This window comes from Toxotes jaculatrix, chromosome 12, assembly GCF_017976425.1.
Source record: "Toxotes jaculatrix isolate fToxJac2 chromosome 12, fToxJac2.pri, whole genome shotgun sequence".
NCBI lineage: Eukaryota > Metazoa > Chordata > Actinopteri > Toxotidae > Toxotes > Toxotes jaculatrix.
Genome location: NC_054405.1, coordinates 19498070 through 19524945, shown reverse-complemented (window position 1 = coordinate 19524945; position 26876 = coordinate 19498070).

The following is a 26876-nucleotide window of genomic DNA, read 5'->3' as shown; positions in this document are numbered from 1 at the left end:
AGGAACTTCAAATGCTCATAACTCTGGAACCCTAAGTCCTAGAGACTCAAGGGTGGTACCGTTGGACTCGGGGTACCCACAAATGGGGGGGTAGGACAAGGTCCCATGTCTTTATCTTGCTCCCCTGAGAATCGGTTAAAACTGACCCTGGTTAAAACCCCAAATTTTCACTCTCCCAAATCCCTTATTTGGGGGAACTTCAAATGCTCATAACTCCAGAACCCTAAGTCCTAGAGACTCGAGGGTGGTACCGTTGGACTCGGGGTACACACAAATGGGGGGGTAGGACAAGGTCCCATGTCTCTATCTTGCTCCCCTGAGAATCGGTCAAAACAGACCCTGGTTAAAACTCCCAAGCCCTGTGCACTCTTAACCACCCGAAACACCAACTTCAGCTTGACAAAAAGTACCACAAAAAGGGGGGTCCAAACCACTCCTGAGGCTCCGAAACGCGCTCCTAGACACTTTCTGGGGGAACACTTTTGGCCTCTCACACTTAGGCCTGTGAGCCCTGTACACTCTTAACCACCCGAAACACCAACTTCAGCTTGACAAAAAGTACCACAAAAAGGGGGGTCCAAACCACTCCTGAGGCCCCGAAACGCGCTCCTAGACACTTTCTGGGGGAACACTTTTGGCCTCTCACACTTAGGCCTGTGAGCCCTGTACACTCTTAACCACCCGAAACACCAACTTCAGCTTGACAAAAAGTACCACAAAAAGGGGGGTCCAAACCACTCCTGAGGCCCCGAAACGCACTCCTAGACACTTTCTGGGGGAACACTTTTGGCCTCTCACACTTAGGCCTGTGAGCCCTGTACACTCTTAACCACCCGAAACACCAACTTCAGCTTGACAAAAAGTACCACAAAAAGGGGGGTCCAAACCACTCCTGAGGCCCCGAAACGCGCTCCTAGACACTTTCTGGGGGAACACTTTTGGCCTCTCACACTTAGGCCTGTGAGCCCTGTACACTCTTAACCACCCGAAACACCAACTTCAGCTTGACAAAAAGTACCACAAAAAGGGGGGTCCAAACCACTCCTGAGGCCCCGAAACGCGCTCCTAGACACTTTCTGGGGGAACACTTTTGGCCTCTCACACTTAGGCCTGTGAGCCCTGTACACTCTTAACCACCCGAAACACCAACTTCAGCTTGACAAAAAGTACCACAAAAAGGGGGGTCCAAACCACTCCTGAGGCCCCGAAACGCGCTCCTAGACACTTTCTGGGGGAACACTTTTGGCCTCTCACACTTCGGCAAATTTTCACTCTCCCAACTCACTTATATGGAGGAACTTCAAATGCTCATAACTCTGGAACCCTAAGTCCTAGAGACTCAAGGGTGGTACCGTTGGACTCGGGGTACCCACAAATGGGGGGGTAGGACAAGGTCCCATGTCTTTATCTTGCTCCCCTGAGAATCGGTTAAAACTGACCCTGGTTAAAACCCCAAATTTTCACTCTCCCAAATCCCTTATTTGGGGGAACTTCAAATGCTCATAACTCCAGAACCCTAAGTCCTAGAGACTCGAGGGTGGTACCGTTGGACTCGGGGTACACACAAATGGGGGGGTAGGACAAGGTCCCATGTCTCTATCTTGCTCCCCTGAGAATCGGTCAAAACAGACCCTGGTTAAAACTCCAAGCCCTGTACACTCTTAACCACCCGAAACACCAACTTCAGCTTGACAAAAAGTACCACAAAAAGGGGGGTCCAAACCACTCCTGAGGCCCCGAAACGCGCTCCTAGACACTTTCTGGGGGAACACTTTTGGCCTCTCACACTTAGGCCTGTGAGCCCTGTACACTCTTAACCACCCGAAACACCAACTTCAGCTTGACAAAAAGTACCACAAAAAGGGGGGTCCAAACCACTCCTGAGGCCCCGAAACGCGCTCCTAGACACTTTCTGGGGGAACACTTTTGGCCTCTCACACTTAGGCCTGTGAGCCCTGTACACTCTTAACCACCCGAAACACCAACTTCAGCTTGACAAAAAGTACCACAAAAAGGGGGGTCCAAACCACTCCTGAGGCCCCGAAACGCACTCCTAGACACTTTCTGGGGGAACACTTTTGGCCTCTCACACTTAGGCCTGTGAGCCCTGTACACTCTTAACCACCCGAAACACCAACTTCAGCTTGACAAAAAGTACCACAAAAAGGGGGGTCCAAACCACTCCTGAGGCCCCGAAACGCGCTCCTAGACACTTTCTGGGGGAACACTATTGGCCTCTCACACTTCGGCAAATTTTCACTCTCCCAACTCACTTATATGGAGGAACTTCAAATGCTCATAACTCTGGAACCCTAAGTCCTAGAGACTCAAGGGTGGTACCGTTGGACTCGGGGTACCCACAAATGGGGGGGTAGGACAAGGTCCCATGTCTTTATCTTGCTCCCCTGAGAATCGGTTAAAACTGACCCTGGTTAAAACCCCAAATTTTCACTCTCCCAAATCCCTTATTTGGGGGAACTTCAAATGCTCATAACTCCAGAACCCTAAGTCCTAGAGACTCGAGGGTGGTACCGTTGGACTCGGGGTACACACAAATGGGGGGGTAGGACAAGGTCCCATGTCTCTATCTTGCTCCCCTGAGAATCGGTCAAAACAGACCCTGGTTAAAACTCCAAGCCCTGTGCACTCTTAACCACCCGAAACACCAACTTCAGCTTGACAAAAAGTACCACAAAAAGGGGGGTCCAAACCACTCCTGAGGCCCCGAAACGCGCTCCTAGACACTTTCTGGGGGAACACTTTTGGCCTCTCACACTTAGGCCTGTGAGCCCTGTACACTCTTAACCACCCGAAACACCAACTTCAGCTTGACAAAAAGTACCACAAAAAGGGGGGTCCAAACCACTCCTGAGGCCCCGAAACGCGCTCCTAGACACTTTCTGGGGGAACACTTTTGGCCTCTCACACTTCGGCAAATTTTCACTCTCCCAACTCACTTATATGGAGGAACTTCAAATGCTCATAACTCTGGAACCCTAAGTCCTAGAGACTCAAGGGTGGTACCGTTGGACTCGGGGTACCCACAAATGGGGGGGTAGGACAAGGTCCCATGTCTTTATCTTGCTCCCCTGAGAATCGGTTAAAACTGACCCTGGTTAAAACCCCAAATTTTCACTCTCCCAAATCCCTTATTTGGGGGAACTTCAAATGCTCATAACTCCAGAACCCTAAGTCCTAGAGACTCGAGGGTGGTACCGTTGGACTCGGGGTACACACAAATGGGGGGGTAGGACAAGGTCCCATGTCTCTATCTTGCTCCCCTGAGAATCGGTCAAAACAGACCCTGGTTAAAACTCCAAGCCCTGTGCACTCTTAACCACCCGAAACACCAACTTCAGCTTGACAAAAAGTACCACAAAAAGGGGGGTCCAAACCACTCCTGAGGCCCCGAAACGCGCTCCTAGACACTTTCTGGGGGAACACTTTTGGCCTCTCACACTTAGGCCTGTGAGCCCTGTACACTCTTAACCACCCGAAACACCAACTTCAGCTTGACAAAAAGTACCACAAAAAGGGGGGTCCAAACCACTCCTGAGGCTCCGAAACGCGCTCCTAGACACTTTCTGGGGGAACACTTTTGGCCTCTCACACTTAGGCCTGTGAGCCCTGTACACTCAACCACCCGAAACACCAACTTCAGCTTGACAAAAAGTACCACAAAAAGGGGGGTCCAAACCACTCCTGAGGCCCCGAAACGCGCTCCTAGACACTTTCTGGGGGAACACTATTGGCCTCTCACACTTCGGCAAATTTTCACTCTCCCAACTCACTTATATGGAGGAACTTCAAATGCTCATAACTCTGGAACCCTAAGTCCTAGAGACTCAAGGGTGGTACCGTTGGACTCGGGGTACCCACAAATGGGGGGGTAGGACAAGGTCCCATGTCTTTATCTTGCTCCCCTGAGAATCGGTTAAAACTGACCCTGGTTAAAACCCCAAATTTTCACTCTCCCAAATCCCTTATTTGGGGGAACTTCAAATGCTCATAACTCCAGAACCCTAAGTCCTAGAGACTCGAGGGTGGTACCGTTGGACTCGGGGTACACACAAATGGGGGGGTAGGACAAGGTCCCATGTCTCTATCTTGCTCCCCTGAGAATTGGTCAAAACAGACCCTGGTTAAAACTCCAAGCCCTGTGCACTCTTAACCACCTGAAACACCAACTTCAGCTTGACAAAAAGTACCACAAAAAGGGGGGTCCAAACCACTCCTGAGGCTCCGAAACGCGCTCCTAGACACTTTCTGGGGGAACACTTTTGGCCTCTCACACTTAGGCCTGTGAGCCCTGTACACTCTTAACCACCCGAAACACCAACTTCAGCTTGACAAAAAGTACCACAAAAAGGGGGGTCCAAACCACTCCTGAGGCCCCGAAACGCGCTCCTAGACACTTTCTGGGGGAACACTTTTGGCCTCTCACACTTAGGCCTGTGAGCCCTGTACACTCTTAACCACCCGAAACACCAACTTCAGCTTGACAAAAAGTACCACAAAAAGGGGGGTCCAAACCACTCCTGAGGCCCCGAAACGCACTCCTAGACACTTTCTGGGGGAACACTTTTGGCCTCTCACACTTAGGCCTGTGAGCCCTGTACACTCTTAACCACCCGAAACACCAACTTCAGCTTGACAAAAAGTACCACAAAAAGGGGGGTCCAAACCACTCCTGAGGCCCCGAAACGCGCTCCTAGACACTTTCTGGGGGAACACTTTTGGCCTCTCACACTTAGGCCTGTGAGCCCTGTACACTCTTAACCACCCGAAACACCAACTTCAGCTTGACAAAAAGTACCACAAAAAGGGGGGTCCAAACCACTCCTGAGGCCCCGAAACGCGCTCCTAGACACTTTCTGGGGGAACACTTTTGGCCTCTCACACTTAGGCCTGTGAGCCCTGTACACTCTTAACCACCCGAAACACCAACTTCAGCTTGACAAAAAGTACCACAAAAAGGGGGGTCCAAACCACTCCTGAGGCCCCGAAACGCGCTCCTAGACACTTTCTGGGGGAACACTTTTGGCCTCTCACACTTCGGCAAATTTTCACTCTCCCAACTCACTTATATGGAGGAACTTCAAATGCTCATAACTCTGGAACCCTAAGTCCTAGAGACTCAAGGGTGGTACCGTTGGACTCGGGGTACCCACAAATGGGGGGGTAGGACAAGGTCCCATGTCTTTATCTTGCTCCCCTGAGAATCGGTTAAAACTGACCCTGGTTAAAACCCCAAATTTTCACTCTCCCAAATCCCTTATTTGGGGGAACTTCAAATGCTCATAACTCCAGAACCCTAAGTCCTAGAGACTCGAGGGTGGTACCGTTGGACTCGGGGTACACACAAATGGGGGGGTAGGACAAGGTCCCATGTCTCTATCTTGCTCCCCTGAGAATCGGTCAAAACAGACCCTGGTTAAAACTCCAAGCCCTGTACACTCTTAACCACCCGAAACACCAACTTCAGCTTGACAAAAAGTACCACAAAAAGGGGGGTCCAAACCACTCCTGAGGCCCCGAAACGCGCTCCTAGACACTTTCTGGGGGAACACTATTGGCCTCTCACACTTCGGCAAATTTTCACTCTCCCAACTCACTTATATGGAGGAACTTCAAATGCTCATAACTCTGGAACCCTAAGTCCTAGAGACTCAAGGGTGGTACCGTTGGACTCGGGGTACCCACAAATGGGGGGGTAGGACAAGGTCCCATGTCTTTATCTTGCTCCCCTGAGAATCGGTTAAAACTGACCCTGGTTAAAACCCCAAATTTTCACTCTCCCAAATCCCTTATTTGGGGGAACTTCAAATGCTCATAACTCCAGAACCCTAAGTCCTAGAGACTCGAGGGTGGTACCGTTGGACTCGGGGTACACACAAATGGGGGGGTAGGACAAGGTCCCATGTCTCTATCTTGCTCCCCTGAGAATCGGTCAAAACAGACCCTGGTTAAAACTCCAAGCCCTGTACACTCTTAACCACCCGAAACACCAACTTCAGCTTGACAAAAAGTACCACAAAAAGGGGGGTCCAAACCACTCCTGAGGCCCCGAAACGCGCTCCTAGACACTTTCTGGGGGAACACTATTGGCCTCTCACACTTCGGCAAATTTTCACTCTCCCAACTCACTTATATGGAGGAACTTCAAATGCTCATAACTCTGGAACCCTAAGTCCTAGAGACTCAAGGGTGGTACCGTTGGACTCGGGGTACCCACAAATGGGGGGGTAGGACAAGGTCCCATGTCTTTATCTTGCTCCCCTGAGAATCGGTTAAAACTGACCCTGGTTAAAACCCCAAATTTTCACTCTCCCAAATCCCTTATTTGGGGGAACTTCAAATGCTCATAACTCCAGAACCCTAAGTCCTAGAGACTCGAGGGTGGTACCGTTGGACTCGGGGTACACACAAATGGGGGGGTAGGACAAGGTCCCATGTCTCTATCTTGCTCCCCTGAGAATCGGTCAAAACAGACCCTGGTTAAAACTCCAAGCCCTGTACACTCTTAACCACCCGAAACACCAACTTCAGCTTGACAAAAAGTACCACAAAAAGGGGGGTCCAAACCACTCCTGAGGCCCCGAAACGCGCTCCTAGACACTTTCTGGGGGAACACTTTTGGCCTCTCACACTTAGGCCTGTGAGCCCTGTACACTCTTAACCACCCGAAACACCAACTTCAGCTTGACAAAAAGTACCACAAAAAGGGGGGTCCAAACCACTCCTGAGGCCCCGAAACGCACTCCTAGACACTTTCTGGGGGAACACTTTTGGCCTCTCACACTTAGGCCTGTGAGCCCTGTACACTCTTAACCACCCGAAACACCAACTTCAGCTTGACAAAAAGTACCACAAAAAGGGGGGTCCAAACCACTCCTGAGGCCCCGAAACGCGCTCCTAGACACTTTCTGGGGGAACACTATTGGCCTCTCACACTTCGGCAAATTTTCACTCTCCCAACTCACTTATATGGAGGAACTTCAAATGCTCATAACTCTGGAACCCTAAGTCCTAGAGACTCAAGGGTGGTACCGTTGGACTCGGGGTACCCACAAATGGGGGGGTAGGACAAGGTCCCATGTCTTTATCTTGCTCCCCTGAGAATCGGTTAAAACTGACCCTGGTTAAAACCCCAAATTTTCACTCTCCCAAATCCCTTATTTGGGGGAACTTCAAATGCTCATAACTCCAGAACCCTAAGTCCTAGAGACTCGAGGGTGGTACCGTTGGACTCGGGGTACACACAAATGGGGGGGTAGGACAAGGTCCCATGTCTCTATCTTGCTCCCCTGAGAATCGGTCAAAACAGACCCTGGTTAAAACTCCAAGCCCTGTACACTCTTAACCACCCGAAACACCAACTTCAGCTTGACAAAAAGTACCACAAAAAGGGGGGTCCAAACCACTCCTGAGGCCCCGAAACGCGCTCCTAGACACTTTCTGGGGGAACACTATTGGCCTCTCACACTTCGGCAAATTTTCACTCTCCCAACTCACTTATATGGAGGAACTTCAAATGCTCATAACTCTGGAACCCTAAGTCCTAGAGACTCAAGGGTGGTACCGTTGGACTCGGGGTACCCACAAATGGGGGGGTAGGACAAGGTCCCATGTCTTTATCTTGCTCCCCTGAGAATCGGTTAAAACTGACCCTGGTTAAAACCCCAAATTTTCACTCTCCCAAATCCCTTATTTGGGGGAACTTCAAATGCTCATAACTCCAGAACCCTAAGTCCTAGAGACTCGAGGGTGGTACCGTTGGACTCGGGGTACACACAAATGGGGGGGTAGGACAAGGTCCCATGTCTCTATCTTGCTCCCCTGAGAATCGGTCAAAACAGACCCTGGTTAAAACTCCAAGCCCTGTACACTCTTAACCACCCGAAACACCAACTTCAGCTTGACAAAAAGTACCACAAAAAGGGGGGTCCAAACCACTCCTGAGGCCCCGAAACGCGCTCCTAGACACTTTCTGGGGGAACACTTTTGGCCTCTCACACTTAGGCCTGTGAGCCCTGTACACTCTTAACCACCCGAAACACCAACTTCAGCTTGACAAAAAGTACCACAAAAAGGGGGGTCCAAACCACTCCTGAGGCCCCGAAACGCACTCCTAGACACTTTCTGGGGGAACACTTTTGGCCTCTCACACTTAGGCCTGTGAGCCCTGTACACTCTTAACCACCCGAAACACCAACTTCAGCTTGACAAAAAGTACCACAAAAAGGGGGGTCCAAACCACTCCTGAGGCCCCGAAACGCGCTCCTAGACACTTTCTGGGGGAACACTATTGGCCTCTCACACTTCGGCAAATTTTCACTCTCCCAACTCACTTATATGGAGGAACTTCAAATGCTCATAACTCTGGAACCCTAAGTCCTAGAGACTCAAGGGTGGTACCGTTGGACTCGGGGTACCCACAAATGGGGGGGTAGGACAAGGTCCCATGTCTTTATCTTGCTCCCCTGAGAATCGGTTAAAACTGACCCTGGTTAAAACCCCAAATTTTCACTCTCCCAAATCCCTTATTTGGGGGAACTTCAAATGCTCATAACTCCAGAACCCTAAGTCCTAGAGACTCGAGGGTGGTACCGTTGGACTCGGGGTACACACAAATGGGGGGGTAGGACAAGGTCCCATGTCTCTATCTTGCTCCCCTGAGAATCGGTCAAAACAGACCCTGGTTAAAACTCCAAGCCCTGTACACTCTTAACCACCCGAAACACCAACTTCAGCTTGACAAAAAGTACCACAAAAAGGGGGGTCCAAACCACTCCTGAGGCCCCGAAACGCGCTCCTAGACACTTTCTGGGGGAACACTTTTGGCCTCTCACACTTAGGCCTGTGAGCCCTGTACACTCTTAACCACCCGAAACACCAACTTCAGCTTGACAAAAAGTACCACAAAAAGGGGGGTCCAAACCACTCCTGAGGCCCCGAAACGCACTCCTAGACACTTTCTGGGGGAACACTTTTGGCCTCTCACACTTAGGCCTGTGAGCCCTGTACACTCTTAACCACCCGAAACACCAACTTCAGCTTGACAAAAAGTACCACAAAAAGGGGGGTCCAAACCACTCCTGAGGCCCCGAAACGCGCTCCTAGACACTTTCTGGGGGAACACTTTTGGCCTCTCACACTTAGGCCTGTGAGCCCTGTACACTCTTAACCACCCGAAACACCAACTTCAGCTTGACAAAAAGTACCACAAAAAGGGGGGTCCAAACCACTCCTGAGGCCCCGAAACGCGCTCCTAGACACTTTCTGGGGGAACACTATTGGCCTCTCACACTTCGGCAAATTTTCACTCTCCCAACTCACTTATATGGAGGAACTTCAAATGCTCATAACTCTGGAACCCTAAGTCCTAGAGACTCAAGGGTGGTACCGTTGGACTCGGGGTACCCACAAATGGGGGGGTAGGACAAGGTCCCATGTCTTTATCTTGCTCCCCTGAGAATCGGTTAAAACTGACCCTGGTTAAAACCCCAAATTTTCACTCTCCCAAATCCCTTATTTGGGGGAACTTCAAATGCTCATAACTCCAGAACCCTAAGTCCTAGAGACTCGAGGGTGGTACCGTTGGACTCGGGGTACACACAAATGGGGGGGTAGGACAAGGTCCCATGTCTCTATCTTGCTCCCCTGAGAATCGGTCAAAACAGACCCTGGTTAAAACTCCCAAGCCCTGTGCACTCTTAACCACCCGAAACACCAACTTCAGCTTGACAAAAAGTACCACAAAAAGGGGGGTCCAAACCACTCCTGAGGCTCCGAAACGCGCTCCTAGACACTTTCTGGGGGAACACTTTTGGCCTCTCACACTTAGGCCTGTGAGCCCTGTACACTCTTAACCACCCGAAACACCAACTTCAGCTTGACAAAAAGTACCACAAAAAGGGGGGTCCAAACCACTCCTGAGGCCCCGAAACGCACTCCTAGACACTTTCTGGGGGAACACTTTTGGCCTCTCACACTTAGGCCTGTGAGCCCTGTACACTCTTAACCACCCGAAACACCAACTTCAGCTTGACAAAAAGTACCACAAAAAGGGGGGTCCAAACCACTCCTGAGGCCCCGAAACGCGCTCCTAGACACTTTCTGGGGGAACACTTTTGGCCTCTCACACTTAGGCCTGTGAGCCCTGTACACTCTTAACCACCCGAAACACCAACTTCAGCTTGACAAAAAGTACCACAAAAAGGGGGGTCCAAACCACTCCTGAGGCCCCGAAACGCGCTCCTAGACACTTTCTGGGGGAACACTATTGGCCTCTCACACTTCGGCAAATTTTCACTCTCCCAACTCACTTATATGGAGGAACTTCAAATGCTCATAACTCTGGAACCCTAAGTCCTAGAGACTCAAGGGTGGTACCGTTGGACTCGGGGTACCCACAAATGGGGGGGTAGGACAAGGTCCCATGTCTTTATCTTGCTCCCCTGAGAATCGGTTAAAACTGACCCTGGTTAAAACCCCAAATTTTCACTCTCCCAAATCCCTTATTTGGGGGAACTTCAAATGCTCATAACTCCAGAACCCTAAGTCCTAGAGACTCGAGGGTGGTACCGTTGGACTCGGGGTACACACAAATGGGGGGGTAGGACAAGGTCCCATGTCTCTATCTTGCTCCCCTGAGAATCGGTCAAAACAGACCCTGGTTAAAACTCCCAAGCCCTGTGCACTCTTAACCACCCGAAACACCAACTTCAGCTTGACAAAAAGTACCACAAAAAGGGGGGTCCAAACCACTCCTGAGGCTCCGAAACGCGCTCCTAGACACTTTCTGGGGGAACACTTTTGGCCTCTCACACTTAGGCCTGTGAGCCCTGTACACTCTTAACCACCCGAAACACCAACTTCAGCTTGACAAAAAGTACCACAAAAAGGGGGGTCCAAACCACTCCTGAGGCCCCGAAACGCGCTCCTAGACACTTTCTGGGGGAACACTTTTGGCCTCTCACACTTAGGCCTGTGAGCCCTGTACACTCTTAACCACCCGAAACACCAACTTCAGCTTGACAAAAAGTACCACAAAAAGGGGGGTCCAAACCACTCCTGAGGCCCCGAAACGCACTCCTAGACACTTTCTGGGGGAACACTTTTGGCCTCTCACACTTAGGCCTGTGAGCCCTGTACACTCTTAACCACCCGAAACACCAACTTCAGCTTGACAAAAAGTACCACAAAAAGGGGGGTCCAAACCACTCCTGAGGCCCCGAAACGCGCTCCTAGACACTTTCTGGGGGAACACTTTTGGCCTCTCACACTTAGGCCTGTGAGCCCTGTACACTCTTAACCACCCGAAACACCAACTTCAGCTTGACAAAAAGTACCACAAAAAGGGGGGTCCAAACCACTCCTGAGGCCCCGAAACGCGCTCCTAGACACTTTCTGGGGGAACACTTTTGGCCTCTCACACTTAGGCCTGTGAGCCCTGTACACTCTTAACCACCCGAAACACCAACTTCAGTTTGACAAAAAGTACCACAAAAAGGGGGGTCCAAACCACTCCTGAGGCCCCGAAACGCGCTCCTAGACACTTTCTGGGGGAACACTTTTGGCCTCTCACACTTCGGCAAATTTTCACTCTCCCAACTCACTTATATGGAGGAACTTCAAATGCTCATAACTCTGGAACCCTAAGTCCTAGAGACTCAAGGGTGGTACCGTTGGACTCGGGGTACCCACAAATGGGGGGGTAGGACAAGGTCCCATGTCTTTATCTTGCTCCCCTGAGAATCGGTTAAAACTGACCCTGGTTAAAACCCCAAATTTTCACTCTCCCAAATCCCTTATTTGGGGGAACTTCAAATGCTCATAACTCCAGAACCCTAAGTCCTAGAGACTCGAGGGTGGTACCGTTGGACTCGGGGTACACACAAATGGGGGGGTAGGACAAGGTCCCATGTCTCTATCTTGCTCCCCTGAGAATCGGTCAAAACAGACCCTGGTTAAAACTCCAAGCCCTGTACACTCTTAACCACCCGAAACACCAACTTCAGCTTGACAAAAAGTACCACAAAAAGGGGGGTCCAAACCACTCCTGAGGCCCCGAAACGCGCTCCTAGACACTTTCTGGGGGAACACTTTTGGCCTCTCACACTTAGGCCTGTGAGCCCTGTACACTCTTAACCACCCGAAACACCAACTTCAGCTTGACAAAAAGTACCACAAAAAGGGGGGTCCAAACCACTCCTGAGGCCCCGAAACGCGCTCCTAGACACTTTCTGGGGGAACACTTTTGGCCTCTCACACTTAGGCCTGTGAGCCCTGTACACTCTTAACCACCCGAAACACCAACTTCAGCTTGACAAAAAGTACCACAAAAAGGGGGGTCCAAACCACTCCTGAGGCCCCGAAACGCACTCCTAGACACTTTCTGGGGGAACACTTTTGGCCTCTCACACTTAGGCCTGTGAGCCCTGTACACTCTTAACCACCCGAAACACCAACTTCAGCTTGACAAAAAGTACCACAAAAAGGGGGGTCCAAACCACTCCTGAGGCCCCGAAACGCGCTCCTAGACACTTTCTGGGGGAACACTATTGGCCTCTCACACTTCGGCAAATTTTCACTCTCCCAACTCACTTATATGGAGGAACTTCAAATGCTCATAACTCTGGAACCCTAAGTCCTAGAGACTCAAGGGTGGTACCGTTGGACTCGGGGTACCCACAAATGGGGGGGTAGGACAAGGTCCCATGTCTTTATCTTGCTCCCCTGAGAATCGGTTAAAACTGACCCTGGTTAAAACCCCAAATTTTCACTCTCCCAAATCCCTTATTTGGGGGAACTTCAAATGCTCATAACTCCAGAACCCTAAGTCCTAGAGACTCGAGGGTGGTACCGTTGGACTCGGGGTACACACAAATGGGGGGGTAGGACAAGGTCCCATGTCTCTATCTTGCTCCCCTGAGAATCGGTCAAAACAGACCCTGGTTAAAACTCCAAGCCCTGTGCACTCTTAACCACCCGAAACACCAACTTCAGCTTGACAAAAAGTACCACAAAAAGGGGGGTCCAAACCACTCCTGAGGCCCCGAAACGCGCTCCTAGACACTTTCTGGGGGAACACTTTTGGCCTCTCACACTTAGGCCTGTGAGCCCTGTACACTCTTAACCACCCGAAACACCAACTTCAGCTTGACAAAAAGTACCACAAAAAGGGGGGTCCAAACCACTCCTGAGGCCCCGAAACGCGCTCCTAGACACTTTCTGGGGGAACACTTTTGGCCTCTCACACTTCGGCAAATTTTCACTCTCCCAACTCACTTATATGGAGGAACTTCAAATGCTCATAACTCTGGAACCCTAAGTCCTAGAGACTCAAGGGTGGTACCGTTGGACTCGGGGTACCCACAAATGGGGGGGTAGGACAAGGTCCCATGTCTTTATCTTGCTCCCCTGAGAATCGGTTAAAACTGACCCTGGTTAAAACCCCAAATTTTCACTCTCCCAAATCCCTTATTTGGGGGAACTTCAAATGCTCATAACTCCAGAACCCTAAGTCCTAGAGACTCGAGGGTGGTACCGTTGGACTCGGGGTACACACAAATGGGGGGGTAGGACAAGGTCCCATGTCTCTATCTTGCTCCCCTGAGAATCGGTCAAAACAGACCCTGGTTAAAACTCCAAGCCCTGTGCACTCTTAACCACCCGAAACACCAACTTCAGCTTGACAAAAAGTACCACAAAAAGGGGGGTCCAAACCACTCCTGAGGCCCCGAAACGCGCTCCTAGACACTTTCTGGGGGAACACTTTTGGCCTCTCACACTTAGGCCTGTGAGCCCTGTACACTCTTAACCACCCGAAACACCAACTTCAGCTTGACAAAAAGTACCACAAAAAGGGGGGTCCAAACCACTCCTGAGGCTCCGAAACGCGCTCCTAGACACTTTCTGGGGGAACACTTTTGGCCTCTCACACTTAGGCCTGTGAGCCCTGTACACTCAACCACCCGAAACACCAACTTCAGCTTGACAAAAAGTACCACAAAAAGGGGGGTCCAAACCACTCCTGAGGCCCCGAAACGCGCTCCTAGACACTTTCTGGGGGAACACTATTGGCCTCTCACACTTCGGCAAATTTTCACTCTCCCAACTCACTTATATGGAGGAACTTCAAATGCTCATAACTCTGGAACCCTAAGTCCTAGAGACTCAAGGGTGGTACCGTTGGACTCGGGGTACCCACAAATGGGGGGGTAGGACAAGGTCCCATGTCTTTATCTTGCTCCCCTGAGAATCGGTTAAAACTGACCCTGGTTAAAACCCCAAATTTTCACTCTCCCAAATCCCTTATTTGGGGGAACTTCAAATGCTCATAACTCCAGAACCCTAAGTCCTAGAGACTCGAGGGTGGTACCGTTGGACTCGGGGTACACACAAATGGGGGGGTAGGACAAGGTCCCATGTCTCTATCTTGCTCCCCTGAGAATTGGTCAAAACAGACCCTGGTTAAAACTCCAAGCCCTGTGCACTCTTAACCACCTGAAACACCAACTTCAGCTTGACAAAAAGTACCACAAAAAGGGGGGTCCAAACCACTCCTGAGGCTCCGAAACGCGCTCCTAGACACTTTCTGGGGGAACACTTTTGGCCTCTCACACTTAGGCCTGTGAGCCCTGTACACTCTTAACCACCCGAAACACCAACTTCAGCTTGACAAAAAGTACCACAAAAAGGGGGGTCCAAACCACTCCTGAGGCCCCGAAACGCGCTCCTAGACACTTTCTGGGGGAACACTTTTGGCCTCTCACACTTAGGCCTGTGAGCCCTGTACACTCTTAACCACCCGAAACACCAACTTCAGCTTGACAAAAAGTACCACAAAAAGGGGGGTCCAAACCACTCCTGAGGCCCCGAAACGCGCTCCTAGACACTTTCTGGGGGAACACTTTTGGCCTCTCACACTTCGGCCTGTGAGCCCTGTACACTCTTAACCACCCCAAACACCAACTTCAGTTTGACAAAAAGTGCCACAAAAAGGGGGGTCCAAACCACTCCTGAGGCCCCGAAACGCGCTCCTAGACACTTTCTGAGGGAACACTTTTGGCCTCTCACACTTAGGCCCTGTGAGCCCTGTACTCTCGTGACAACCCTGAACACCAGCTTCGGCTTGACAAAAAGTGTCACAAAAAGGGGGGTCCAAACCACTCCTGAGGCCCCGAAACGCGCTCCTAGACACTTTCTGGGGGAACACTTTTGGCCTCTCACACTTAGGCCTGTGAGCCCTGTACACTCTTAACCACCCGAAACACCAACTTCAGCTTGACAAAAAGTACCACAAAAAGGGGGGTCCAAACCACTCCTGAGGCCCCGAAACGCACTCCTAGACACTTTCTGGGGGAACACTTTTGGCCTCTCACACTTAGGCCTGTGAGCCCTGTACACTCTTAACCACCCGAAACACCAACTTCAGCTTGACAAAAAGTACCACAAAAAGGGGGGTCCAAACCACTCCTGAGGCCCCGAAACGCGCTCCTAGACACTTTCTGGGGGAACACTTTTGGCCTCTCACACTTAGGCCTGTGAGCCCTGTACACTCTTAACCACCCGAAACACCAACTTCAGCTTGACAAAAAGTACCACAAAAAGGGGGGTCCAAACCACTCCTGAGGCCCCGAAACGCGCTCCTAGACACTTTCTGGGGGAACACTTTTGGCCTCTCACACTTCGGCAAATTTTCACTCTCCCAACTCACTTATATGGAGGAACTTCAAATGCTCATAACTCTGGAACCCTAAGTCCTAGAGACTCAAGGGTGGTACCGTTGGACTCGGGGTACCCACAAATGGGGGGGTAGGACAAGGTCCCATGTCTTTATCTTGCTCCCCTGAGAATCGGTTAAAACTGACCCTGGTTAAAACCCCAAATTTTCACTCTCCCAAATCCCTTATTTGGGGGAACTTCAAATGCTCATAACTCCAGAACCCTAAGTCCTAGAGACTCGAGGGTGGTACCGTTGGACTCGGGGTACACACAAATGGGGGGGTAGGACAAGGTCCCATGTCTCTATCTTGCTCCCCTGAGAATCGGTCAAAACAGACCCTGGTTAAAACTCCAAGCCCTGTACACTCTTAACCACCCGAAACACCAACTTCAGCTTGACAAAAAGTACCACAAAAAGGGGGGTCCAAACCACTCCTGAGGCCCCGAAACGCGCTCCTAGACACTTTCTGGGGGAACACTTTTGGCCTCTCACACTTAGGCCTGTGAGCCCTGTACACTCTTAACCACCCGAAACACCAACTTCAGCTTGACAAAAAGTACCACAAAAAGGGGGGTCCAAACCACTCCTGAGGCCCCGAAACGCGCTCCTAGACACTTTCTGGGGGAACACTTTTGGCCTCTCACACTTAGGCCTGTGAGCCCTGTACACTCTTAACCACCCGAAACACCAACTTCAGCTTGACAAAAAGTACCACAAAAAGGGGGGTCCAAACCACTCCTGAGGCCCCGAAACGCGCTCCTAGACACTTTCTGGGGGAACACTATTGGCCTCTCACACTTCGGCAAATTTTCACTCTCCCAACTCACTTATATGGAGGAACTTCAAATGCTCATAACTCTGGAACCCTAAGTCCTAGAGACTCAAGGGTGGTACCGTTGGACTCGGGGTACCCACAAATGGGGGGGTAGGACAAGGTCCCATGTCTTTATCTTGCTCCCCTGAGAATCGGTTAAAACTGACCCTGGTTAAAACCCCAAATTTTCACTCTCCCAAATCCCTTATTTGGGGGAACTTCAAATGCTCATAACTCCAGAACCCTAAGTCCTAGAGACTCGAGGGTGGTACCGTTGGACTCGGGGTACACACAAATGGGGGGGTAGGACAAGGTCCCATGTCTCTATCTTGCTCCCCTGAGAATCGGTCAAAACAGACCCTGGTTAAAACTCCCAAGCCCTGTGCACTCTTAACCACCCGAAACACCAACTTCAGCTTGACAAAAAGTACCACAAAAAGGGGGGTCCAAACCACTCCTGAGGCTCCGAAACGCGCTCCTAGACACTTTCTGGGGGAACACTTTTGGCCTCTCACACTTAGGCCTGTGAGCCCTGTACACTCTTAACCACCCGAAACACCAACTTCAGCTTGACAAAAAGTACCACAAAAAGGGGGGTCCAAACCACTCCTGAGGCCCCGAAACGCGCTCCTAGACACTTTCTGGGGGAACACTTTTGGCCTCTCACACTTAGGCCTGTGAGCCCTGTACACTCTTAACCACCCGAAACACCAACTTCAGCTTGACAAAAAGTACCACAAAAAGGGGGGTCCAAACCACTCCTGAGGCCCCGAAACGCACTCCTAGACACTTTCTGGGGGAACACTTTTGGCCTCTCACACTTAGGCCTGTGAGCCCTGTACACTCTTAACCACCCGAAACACCAACTTCAGCTTGACAAAAAGTACCACAAAAAGGGGGGTCCAAACCACTCCTGAGGCCCCGAAACGCGCTCCTAGACACTTTCTGGGGGAACACTTTTGGCCTCTCACACTTAGGCCTGTGAGCCCTGTACACTCTTAACCACCCGAAACACCAACTTCAGCTTGACAAAAAGTACCACAAAAAGGGGGGTCCAAACCACTCCTGAGGCCCCGAAACGCGCTCCTAGACACTTTCTGGGGGAACACTTTTGGCCTCTCACACTTAGGCCTGTGAGCCCTGTACACTCTTAACCACCCGAAACACCAACTTCAGCTTGACAAAAAGTACCACAAAAAGGGGGGTCCAAACCACTCCTGAGGCCCCGAAACGCGCTCCTAGACACTTTCTGGGGGAACACTTTTGGCCTCTCACACTTCGGCAAATTTTCACTCTCCCAACTCACTTATATGGAGGAACTTCAAATGCTCATAACTCTGGAACCCTAAGTCCTAGAGACTCAAGGGTGGTACCGTTGGACTCGGGGTACCCACAAATGGGGGGGTAGGACAAGGTCCCATGTCTTTATCTTGCTCCCCTGAGAATCGGTTAAAACTGACCCTGGTTAAAACCCCAAATTTTCACTCTCCCAAATCCCTTATTTGGGGGAACTTCAAATGCTCATAACTCCAGAACCCTAAGTCCTAGAGACTCGAGGGTGGTACCGTTGGACTCGGGGTACACAGAAATGCGGGGGTAGGACAAGGTCCCATGTCTCTATCTTGCTCCCCTGAGAATCGGTCAAAACAGACCCTGGTTAAAACTCCAAGCCCTGTACACTCTTAACCACCCGAAACACCAACTTCAGCTTGACAAAAAGTACCACAAAAAGGGGGGTCCAAACCACTCCTGAGGCCCCGAAACGCGCTCCTAGACACTTTCTGGGGGAACACTATTGGCCTCTCACACTTCGGCAAATTTTCACTCTCCCAACTCACTTATATGGAGGAACTTCAAATGCTCATAACTCTGGAACCCTAAGTCCTAGAGACTCAAGGGTGGTACCGTTGGACTCGGGGTACCCACAAATGGGGGGGTAGGACAAGGTCCCATGTCTTTATCTTGCTCCCCTGAGAATCGGTTAAAACTGACCCTGGTTAAAACCCCAAATTTTCACTCTCCCAAATCCCTTATTTGGGGGAACTTCAAATGCTCATAACTCCAGAACCCTAAGTCCTAGAGACTCGAGGGTGGTACCGTTGGACTCGGGGTACACACAAATGGGGGGGTAGGACAAGGTCCCATGTCTCTATCTTGCTCCCCTGAGAATCGGTCAAAACAGACCCTGGTTAAAACTCCAAGCCCTGTACACTCTTAACCACCCGAAACACCAACTTCAGCTTGACAAAAAGTACCACAAAAAGGGGGGTCCAAAACACTCCTGAGGCCCCGAAACGCGCTCCTAGACACTTTCTGGGGGAACACTATTGGCCTCTCACACTTCGGCAAATTTTCACTCTCCCAACTCACTTATATGGAGGAACTTCAAATGCTCATAACTCTGGAACCCTAAGTCCTAGAGACTCAAGGGTGGTACCGTTGGACTCGGGGTACCCACAAATGGGGGGGTAGGACAAGGTCCCATGTCTTTATCTTGCTCCCCTGAGAATCGGTTAAAACTGACCCTGGTTAAAACCCCAAATTTTCACTCTCCCAAATCCCTTATTTGGGGGAACTTCAAATGCTCATAACTCCAGAACCCTAAGTCCTAGAGACTCGAGGGTGGTACCGTTGGACTCGGGGTACACACAAATGGGGGGGTAGGACAAGGTCCCATGTCTCTATCTTGCTCCCCTGAGAATCGGTCAAAACAGACCCTGGTTAAAACTCCAAGCCCTGTGCACTCTTAACCACCCGAAACACCAACTTCAGCTTGACAAAAAGTACCACAAAAAGGGGGGTCCAAACCACTCCTGAGGCTCCGAAACGCGCTCCTAGACACTTTCTGGGGGAACACTTTTGGCCTCTCACACTTAGGCCTGTGAGCCCTGTACACTCTTAACCACCCGAAACACCAACTTCAGCTTGACAAAAAGTACCACAAAAAGGGGGGTCCAAACCACTCCTGAGGCCCCGAAACGCGCTCCTAGACACTTTCTGGGGGAACACTTTTGGCCTCTCACACTTAGGCCTGTGAGCCCTGTACACTCTTAACCACCCGAAACACCAACTTCAGCTTGACAAAAAGTACCACAAAAAGGGGGGTCCAAACCACTCCTGAGGCCCCGAAACGCGCTCCTAGACACTTTCTGGGGGAACACTATTGGCCTCTCACACTTCGGCAAATTTTCACTCTCCCAACTCACTTATATTGAGGAACTTCAAATGCTCATAACTCTGGAACCCTAAGTCCTAGAGACTCAAGGGTGGTACCGTTGGACTCGGGGTACCCACAAATGGGGGGGTAGGACAAGGTCCCATGTCTTTATCTTGCTCCCCTGAGAATCGGTTAAAACTGACCCTTGTTAAAACCCCAAATTTTCACTCTCCCAAATCCCTTATTTGGGGGAACTTCAAATGCTCATAACTCCAGAACCCTAAGTCCTAGAGACTCGAGGGTGGTACCGTTGGACTCGGGGTACACACAAATGGGGGGGGTAGGACAAGGTCCCATGTCTCTATCTTGCTCCCCTGAGAATCGGTCAAAACAGACCCTGGTTAAAACTCCAAGCCCTGTGCACTCTTAACCACCTGAAACACCAACTTCAGCTTGACAAAAAGTACCACAAAAAGGGGGGTCCAAACCACTCCTGAGGCTCCGAAACGCGCTCCTAGACACTTTCTGGGGGAACACTTTTGGCCTCTCACACTTAGGCCTGTGAGCCCTGTACACTCTTAACCACCCGAAACACCAACTTCAGCTTGACAAAAAGTACCACAAAAAGGGGGGTCCAAACCACTCCTGAGGCCCCGAAACGCGCTCCTAGACACTTTCTGGGGGAACACTTTTGGCCTCTCACACTTAGGCCTGTGAGCCCTGTACACTCTTAACCACCCGAAACACCAACTTCAGCTTGACAAAAAGTACCACAAAAAGGGGGGTCCAAACCACTCCTGAGGCCCCGAAACGCGCTCCTAGACACTTTCTGGGGGAACACTTTTGGCCTCTCACACTTCGGCCTGTGAGCCCTGTACACTCTTAACCACCCCAAACACCAACTTCAGTTTGACAAAAAGTGCCACAAAAAGGGGGGTCCAAACCACTCCTGAGGCCCCGAAACGCGCTCCTAGACACTTTCTGAGGGAACACTTTTGGCCTCTCACACTTAGGCCCTGTGAGCCCTGTACTCTCGTGACCACCCTGAACACCAGCTTCGGCTTGACAAAAAGTGTCACAAAAAGGGGGGTCCAAACCACTCCTGAGGCCCCGAAACGCGCTCCTAGACACTTTCTGGGGGAACACTTTTGGCCTCTCACACTTAGGCCTGTGAGCCCTGTACACTCTTAACCACCCGAAACACCAACTTCAGCTTGACAAAAAGTACCACAAAAAGGGGGGTCCAAACCACTCCTGAGGCCCCGAAACGCACTCCTAGACACTTTCTGGGGGAACACTTTTGGCCTCTCACACTTAGGCCTGTGAGCCCTGTACACTCTTAACCACCCGAAACACCAACTTCAGCTTGACAAAAAGTACCACAAAAAGGGGGGTCCAAACCACTCCTGAGGCCCCGAAACGCGCTCCTAGACACTTTCTGGGGGAACACTTTTGGCCTCTCACACTTAGGCCTGTGAGCCCTGTACACTCTTAACCACCCGAAACACCAACTTCAGCTTGACAAAAAGTACCACAAAAAGGGGGGTCCAAACCACTCCTGAGGCCCCGAAACGCACTCCTAGACACTTTCTGGGGGAACACTTTTGGCCTCTCACACTTAGGCCTGTGAGCCCTGTACACTCTTAACCACCCGAAACACCAACTTCAGCTTGACAAAAAGTACCACAAAAAGGGGGGTCCAAACCACTCCTGAGGCCCCGAAACGCGCTCCTAGACACTTTCTGGGGGAACACTTTTGGCCTCTCACACTTAGGCCTGTGAGCCCTGTACACTCTTAACCACCCGAAACACCAACTTCAGCTTGACAAAAAGTACCACAAAAAGGGGGGTCCAAACCACTCCTGAGGCCCCGAACGCTCCTAGACACTTTCTGGGGGAACACTTTTGGCCTCTCACACTTAGGCCTGTGAGCCCTGTACACTCTTAACCACCCGAAACACCAACTTCAGCTTGACAAAAAGTACCACAAAAAGGGGGGTCCAAACCACTCCTGAGGCCCCGAAACGCGCTCCTAGACACTTTCTGGGGGAACACTTTTGGCCTCTCACACTTCGGCAAATTTTCACTCTCCCAACTCACTTATATGGAGGAACTTCAAATGCTCATAACTCTGGAACCCTAAGTCCTAGAGACTCAAGGGTGGGTACCGTTGGACTCGGGGTACCCACAAATGGGGGGGGTAGGACAAGGTCCCATGTCTTTATCTTGCTCCCCTGAGAATCGGTTAAAACTGACCCTGGTTAAAACCCCAAATTTTCACTCTCCCAAATCCCTTATTTGGGGGAACTTCAAATGCTCATAACTCCAGAACCCTAAGTCCTAGAGACTCGAGGGTGGTACCGTTGGACTCGGGGTACACACAAATGGGGGGGTAGGACAAGGTCCCATGTCTCTATCTTGCTCCCCTGAGAATCGGTCAAAACAGACCCTGGTTAAAACTCCAAGCCCTGTACACTCTTAACCACCCGAAACACCAACTTCAGCTTGACAAAAAGTACCACAAAAAGGGGGGTCCAAACCACTCCTGAGGCCCCGAAACGCGCTCCTAGACACTTTCTGGGGGAACACTATTGGCCTCTCACACTTCGGCAAATTTTCACTCTCCCAACTCACTTATATGGAGGAACTTCAAATGCTCATAACTCTGGAACCCTAAGTCCTAGAGACTCAAGGGTGGTACCGTTGGACTCGGGGGTACCCACAAATGGGGGGGTAGGACAAGGTCCCATGTCTTTATCTTGCTCCCCTGAGAATCGGTTAAAACTGACCCTGGTTAAAACCCCAAATTTTCACTCTCCCATCCCTTATTTGGGGGAACTTCAAATGCTCATAACTCCAGAACCCTAAGTCCTAGAGACTCGAGGGTGGTACCGTTGGACTCGGGGTACACACAAATGGGGGGGTAGGACAAGGTCCCATGTCTCTATCTTGCTCCCCTGAGAATCGGTCAAAACAGACCCTGGTTAAAACTCCAAGCCCTGTACACTCTTAACCACCCGAAACACCAACTTCAGCTTGACAAAAAGTACCACAAAAAGGGGGGTCCAAAACACTCCTGAGGCCCCGAAACGCGCTCCTAGACACTTTCTGGGGGAACACTATTGGCCTCTCACACTTCGGCAAATTTTCACTCTCCCAACTCACTTATATGGAGGAACTTCAAATGCTCATAACTCTGGAACCCTAAGTCCTAGAGACTCAAGGGTGGTACCGTTGGACTCGGGGGTACCCACAAATGGGGGGGTAGGACAAGGTCCCATGTCTTTATCTTGCTCCCCTGAGAATCGGTTAAAACTGACCCTGGTTAAAACCCCAAATTTTCACTCTCCCAAATCCCTTATTTGGGGGAACTTCAAATGCTCATAACTCCAGAACCCTAAGTCCTAGAGACTCGAGGGTGGTACCGTTGGACTCGGGGTACACACAAATGGGGGGGGTAGGACAAGGTCCCATGTCTCTATCTTGCTCCCCTGAGAATCGGTCAAAACAGACCCTGGTTAAAACTCCAAGCCCTGTGCACTCTTAACCACCCGAAACACCAACTTCAGCTTGACAAAAAGTACCACAAAAAGGGGGGTCCAAACCACTCCTGAGGCTCCGAAACGCGCTCCTAGACACTTTCTGGGGGAACACTTTTGGCCTCTCACACTTAGGCCTGTGAGCCCTGTACACTCTTAACCACCCGAAACACCAACTTCAGCTTGACAAAAAGTACCACAAAAAGGGGGGTCCAAACCACTCCTGAGGCCCCGAAACGCGCTCCTAGACACTTTCTGGGGGAACACTTTTGGCCTCTCACACTTAGGCCTGTGAGCCCTGTACACTCTTAACCACCCGAAACACCAACTTCAGCTTGACAAAAAGTACCACAAAAAGGGGGGTCCAAACCACTCCTGAGGCCCCGAAACGCGCTCCTAGACACTTTCTGGGGGAACACTATTGGCCTCTCACACTTCGGCAAATTTTCACTCTCCCAACTCACTTATATTGAGGAACTTCAAATGCTCATAACTCTGGAACCCTAAGTCCTAGAGACTCAAGGGTGGTACCGTTGGACTCGGGGTACCCACAAATGGGGGGGTAGGACAAGGTCCCATGTCTTTATCTTGCTCCCCTGAGAATCGGTTAAAACTGACCCTTGTTAAAACCCCAAATTTTCACTCTCCCAAATCCCTTATTTGGGGGAACTTCAAATGCTCATAACTCCAGAACCCTAAGTCCTAGAGACTCGAGGGTGGTACCGTTGGACTCGGGGTACACACAAATGGGGGGGGTAGGACAAGGTCCCATGTCTCTATCTTGCTCCCCTGAGAATCGGTCAAAACAGACCCTGGTTAAAACTCCAAGCCCTGTGCACTCTTAACCACCTGAAACACCAACTTCAGCTTGACAAAAAGTACCACAAAAAGGGGGGTCCAAACCACTCCTGAGGCTCCGAAACGCGCTCCTAGACACTTTCTGGGGGAACACTTTTGGCCTCTCACACTTAGGCCTGTGAGCCCTGTACACTCTTAACCACCCGAAACACCAACTTCAGCTTGACAAAAAGTACCACAAAAAGGGGGGTCCAAACCACTCCTGAGGCCCCGAAACGCGCTCCTAGACACTTTCTGGGGGAACACTTTTGGCCTCTCACACTTAGGCCTGTGAGCCCTGTACACTCTTAACCACCCGAAACACCAACTTCAGCTTGACAAAAAGTACCACAAAAAGGGGGGTCCAAACCACTCCTGAGGCCCCGAAACGCGCTCCTAGACACTTTCTGGGGGAACACTTTTGGCCTCTCACACTTAGGCCTGTGAGCCCTGTACACTCTTAACCACCCGAAACACCAACTTCAGCTTGACAAAAAGTACCACAAAAAGGGGGGTCCAAACCACTCCTGAGGCCCCGAAACGCACTCCTAGACACTTTCTGGGGGAACACTTTTGGCCTCTCACACTTAGGCCTGTGAGCCCTGTACACTCTTAACCACCCGAAACACCAACTTCAGCTTGACAAAAAGTACCACAAAAAGGGGGGTCCAAACCACTCCTGAGGCCCCGAAACGCACTCCTAGACACTTTCTGGGGGGACACTTTTGGCCTCTCACACTTAGGCCTGTGAGCCCTGTACACTCTTAACCACCCGAAACACCAACTTCAGCTTGACAAAAAGTACCACAAAAAGGGGGGTCCAAACCACTCCTGAGGCCCCGAAACGCGCTCCTAGACACTTTCTGGGGGAACACTTTTGGCCTCTCACACTTAGGCCTGTGAGCCCTGTACACTCTTAACCACCCGAAACACCAACTTCAGCTTGACAAAAAGTACCACAAAAAGGGGGGTCCAAACCACTCCTGAGGCCCCGAAACGCACTCCTAGACACTTTCTGGGGGAACACTTTTGGCCTCTCACACTTAGGCCTGTGAGCCCTGTACACTCTTAACCACCCGAAACACCAACTTCAGCTTGACAAAAAGTACCACAAAAAGGGGGGTCCAAACCACTCCTGAGGCCCCGAAACGCGCTCCTAGACACTTTCTGGGGGAACACTTTTGGCCTCTCACACTTAGGCCTGTGAGCCCTGTACACTCTTAACCACCCGAAACACCAACTTCAGCTTGACAAAAAGTACCACAAAAAGGGGGGTCCAAACCACTCCTGAGGCCCCGAAACGCGCTCCTAGACACTTTCTGGGGGAACACTTTTGGCCTCTCACACTTAGGCCTGTGAGCCCTGTACACTCTTAACCACCCGAAACACCAACTTCAGCTTGACAAAAAGTACCACAAAAAGGGGGGTCCAAACCACTCCTGAGGCCCCGAAACGCGCTCCTAGACACTTTCTGGGGGAACACTTTTGGCCTCTCACACTTCGGCAAATTTTCACTCTCCCAACTCACTTATATGGAGGAACTTCAAATGCTCATAACTCTGGAACCCTAAGTCCTAGAGACTCAAGGGTGGTACCGTTGGACTCGGGGTACCCACAAATGGGGGGGTAGGACAAGGTCCCATGTCTTTATCTTGCTCCCCTGAGAATCGGTTAAAACTGACCCTGGTTAAAACCCCAAATTTTCACTCTCCCAAATCCCTTATTTGGGGGAACTTCAAATGCTCATAACTCCAGAACCCTAAGTCCTAGAGACTCGAGGGTGGTACCGTTGGACTCGGGGTACACACAAATGGGGGGGTAGGACAAGGTCCCATGTCTCTATCTTGCTCCCCTGAGAATCGGTCAAAACAGACCCTGGTTAAAACTCCAAGCCCTGTACACTCTTAACCACCCGAAACACCAACTTCAGCTTGACAAAAAGTACCACAAAAAGGGGGGTCCAAACCACTCCTGAGGCCCCGAAACGCGCTCCTAGACACTTTCTGGGGGAACACTATTGGCCTCTCACACTTCGGCAAATTTTCACTCTCCCAACTCACTTATATGGAGGAACTTCAAATGCTCATAACTCTGGAACCCTAAGTCCTAGAGACTCAAGGGTGGTACCGTTGGACTCGGGGTACCCACAAATGGGGGGGTAGGACAAGGTCCCATGTCTTTATCTTGCTCCCCTGAGAATCGGTTAAAACTGACCCTGGTTAAAACCCCAAATTTTCACTCTCCCAAATCCCTTATTTGGGGGAACTTCAAATGCTCATAACTCCAGAACCCTAAGTCCTAGAGACTCGAGGGTGGTACCGTTGGACTCGGGGTACACACAAATGGGGGGGTAGGACAAGGTCCCATGTCTCTATCTTGCTCCCCTGAGAATCGGTCAAAACAGACCCTGGTTAAAACTCCAAGCCCTGTACACTCTTAACCACCCGAAACACCAACTTCAGCTTGACAAAAAGTACCACAAAAAGGGGGGTCCAAAACACTCCTGAGGCCCCGAAACGCGCTCCTAGACACTTTCTGGGGGAACACTATTGGCCTCTCACACTTCGGCAAATTTTCACTCTCCCAACTCACTTATATGGAGGAACTTCAAATGCTCATAACTCTGGAACCCTAAGTCCTAGAGACTCAAGGGTGGTACCGTTGGACTCGGGGTACCCACAAATGGGGGGGTAGGACAAGGTCCCATGTCTTTATCTTGCTCCCCTGAGAATCGGTTAAAACTGACCCTGGTTAAAACCCCAAATTTTCACTCTCCCAAATCCCTTATTTGGGGGA